Source organism: Egretta garzetta, unplaced genomic scaffold (genome assembly GCF_000687185.1).
Source record: "Egretta garzetta isolate BGI_Z169 unplaced genomic scaffold, ASM68718v1 scaffold407, whole genome shotgun sequence".
NCBI lineage: Eukaryota > Metazoa > Chordata > Aves > Pelecaniformes > Ardeidae > Egretta > Egretta garzetta.
The window spans coordinates 115463-119174 of record NW_009260183.1 but is presented as its reverse complement, the minus strand read 5'-3'; the positions used below and the strand labels follow the sequence as shown (position 1 = coordinate 119174).

The 3712-nt window shown below is 52.4% G+C and overlaps 1 non-coding gene across 1 annotated transcript; it reads right to left on the bottom strand.

Moving 5' to 3' along the window:
* Positions 1–1615: 1615 nt before the first annotated feature.
* On the bottom strand, positions 1616–1688 carry TRNAK-CUU. Its single transcript has one exon. It is a non-coding gene; the product is annotated as a tRNA-Lys (tRNA).
* Positions 1689–3712: the final 2024 nt, after the last annotated feature.

The window sequence follows — 3712 nt, the reverse complement described above, 5'->3', positions numbered from 1 at the left end:
TTTGCCCACCCCCACCCCCACTACGTACCCAAGGAGGTTTTGATGATGGCACATTTCTCCCTCCGCTCACAAGTCGTCTCATTTGCTCCCCGGAAACATCCGACGAAGGGGATCTTGTACTTGCAGACTTTGCATTGAAGAGCCTCAACTGCAGCAGAGAAGAGGCAATGAATGTGGGGCTCTGTTCCACCAGAGCCAGGGGGAGTTTTCCTTCAAACATCCCTACGATAAGATGGGGGTGACCCCAGAGAAGTTGTAGAGCCATCAGGGAAGGGGCTAACGGACCTGGTAATGGGAGCCCTCAAGTGTAGGGGAGAGGTAGATGATGCCTACGGACGTTTAACCCTTCTCAGCAGAGCTTTGTGGGCAGACATAGTCTTTGGTGAACAAACCCAACTACAGACCCTCGGAGAATAAATGTGGGTGGGGGCTCTGGGGTGGGGCTCATCCAGCTGCAATGGTGTTCATCCACAGCAAGGCCATCACAAGAGCTCTCTGGGGCAGAGCAAGTGCCCATCTAACCCTGGATCCAGCAACCTCCGGTGGAGCTCCTGGCCTGGAGGAGGTCTCTTTGGACTTAACAGCTCTCCTGGGAGCGATGAGAGGGGAGAGGAAGTCATTTTTCAGTCAAGCGATGATGAAAACAGTCGCAGAGATTTTCCCTCCACTGACTGTGGACTCAGAGAGTTGCTGAGGTTGGAAGAGACCTTTGAGATCATCAAGTCCAACCGTTAACCCCACCCTGCCATTCTGGCAGGTGATGCCCTGCTCACGCAGTGACACCACCTCAGACAGCAAGAGCTTGGCCAGACCCATCCATCCATCATCAGATATTCCCCTGCCCTTTATTAAATCCCTTATCAAAAATACTTTATTAAATATTAACCCTGCCCCCCCCCCCCAACTTACTGACTCCGATGCACAAGACAAGGGTCAGCCCGACCACAAGTGCCTTCATCCTGGGATAGGGGACGGATCCTGACCTCCCAAGCTGCACCTCAGCCCAGCACGGGGTTGCCTATGAACAAGAATGGCTCAGGCAGTTTACTAATCCCTGTAACGAGTTTCCTCGTTACTCAGCCTCAGTACTCAGCAGGGGGATACACACCAATCAGGCAAATACTTCATGGTACAGTTGTTTGTGGTGTCCCTTTTGGGGCAAAACGAGTAGAGAAGCTTGAAGCACATTGTTAAACAACCCTCCAGTGCCTTAAACAATGGAAATACAGGCAATTCCACCTTTCTGCTCTATTAATTTTAATAGCCGTTCTTTCAACACCAAAATCATGGGATCATTGAGGTTGGAGAAGCCCTTGAAGCTCCCCCAGCCCAACCCTTCCCCTACCCCTGCCATCCCACCCCCAAACCCCAGCCCTCAGCCCCGCCTCTGCCCGGCTGTTAAATCCCCCCAGGGCTGAGGACTCGACCCCTTCCCTGGGCAGCCCCTTGACAATCTCCCAAGTGAATAAAATGCTCTTATGAGGAAACACCCCCCCACACACACATTTCTTTATTTCCCAAGTTGCTTCCACCTCTTGAGCAGACATAGCATGGGCAATCGTCCTTAACTAGAAACAAGCAGGTTTGGAAAGAGAAAGGGGGAAAAAAATACATACGCCCAACGTGGGGCTCGAACCCACGACCCTGAGATTAAGAGTCTCATGCTCTACCGACTGAGCTAGCCGGGCTGCTGAAGTCTCTCTCTTTACAATTATTTTTCCCCCCAAAAGTGTAAATTTGAGGCTGTTTTAGCAAAGTACCTAATTGGATGAGTCTAAAAATAGGGATATTCAAATACACAGAAGCTCTTCCCTGGAAGATTTAAGAGGGCGCATTGGGATGGTGCCAGCAGACGGTGAAATGGAGAAGGAAAACACAGAAAAGTCCCAAAGCAAAACCCCAGGAGAGGGTCCCTTACCAGGCTCTGCTTTCCCTCCCAAGGTCCAAGCGTCCACCGTCCCCACGTCCCCGCTGCCTTTATTCCTCTCCAGCGCATGGGCTGACCCAGGACCTGAACGACCTCAGAGCCGATGGGGGATATTGTTTGGTGGGAACAATGCTTCTGCTCACACCTGGGCAAACACAGCTCCTCGCCGAGCCCAGACAGACCTTCCAGGAGTCATTCATTACATGGGCGAGTCTACAGCTCTCCAGCCAGTTAATCCCCCGTTCTGCAGAGAAACACCCCCCGCTCCCAACGTTGAAGTCAACCCAGGCTTAACTCTTCCGGAAAGCCCCAGAGAGGCAGATTTTTATAGACCTACGGGTAAGCCTAAAGCCCTTCTCTGCTTGTGAAGGCAGCACCTCCCCAAGTCCCCTTTTGACACCAGCTAATTTGGGGTCCCCCCCCAAAATAGCACCAATAACAGGGGGACAAGGCTGCACCTCATCCCATTTGGGGAGTCCTGCCACAAAGCGAAGCCTCGCTCCTCCTGTTCTTGTTTGATCACATTGATTTATCTCACCAGGTGCAAGCTTGCATGGGGCAGAGAAGAGGAAACCAAGGGCGGGGGAACACCCACCTCATCCTGGAGGCCATTTCTCCTACGCTTGCCCCAGTAGGACTTTGCATAAAAGAAAAGAGTTTCAGCATGTCCCATCGTCTCCCCGCTCCTCGCCTGTATTTTCTTCTTTCTTATCCAGCCTTTCCCTCAGCTGAGCTACTCCAGGCATGGGACCTGCAACAGCCCCAAAACATTCTTCCCATACCCCTTCGAGCCAACGGCTCCTGCAAACCAGGGTTGTTGGGTTCCTTTAGAACTCACAGATGGCAGAGCTGCTCCATATGGAGCAACCAAGCTCGTGCCATGGTGTTGGTGGGACACGTGTAGCTGCAAGCCAGTTGAGAACCCCCGTGGGTGGCTGAACACAAGAAGAGCTCCAAGAACCAACACAACTCATGGACCCCACATTGAGAAACACGGTTCATAATGGAGTGTGGAGGTTGGTGTGCACAGTCAGAACTCTCCTCTGGAGGGTTTAAGCTGCATGGTTGTGGCCTTAAGGAACGACATCTTTAATTAGGACATGATTCCAAGAAACTCCTTTAAGTTATTTCCAAGGCCTTTGGCTCCACCCGTACCAACCCAACCCAATCTTTACGCCGCTGCTTTCATGCCAACAGCACAAATACAGCTGACCCCCGCATTTTCTCAAGCACGAAGCTAAGCTCGACTCCTCCTCCAGACAGCCAGAACCAAAGAGCAAAGTGGACGACGTTCCCAGAGGGTTGGGTCCTCACGTGCATCCAACACATATCCCGGTCCAGACCCTCTGGAAAGAAGCCTGATGAAAGAGTTTCCCAGTCCAAAGACTGACTTGTTTCTATTACCTGGTTCCAACACGGAGAGGTTCGCGCGACCGCATAAAGCGATAATAAACAACCTAACATTCTGACCTTGAGAGGAGGTCACAGAGGAACCGCTCAGCAGCACTAGAGGGTGAAGGAGAATTTAAAACAGAGACAAACGATGGAAATGGTGAGAAAGGCAGCGGCGAAGGCGGCATCTTCCATAGAATCATGGAATGATTTGGGTTGGAAGGGACCCCCAGAGGTCATAGAATGGTTTGGATTGGAAGGGCCCCCCAGAGGTCCCCCAGCCCAAACCCCCCTGCAGGAGCAGGGCCATCTCCAACCACATCAGGTTGCCCACAGCCCCGGCCAACCTGGCCTGGGATGTTCCCAGGGATGGGGCCTCCACCCCCACTCTGG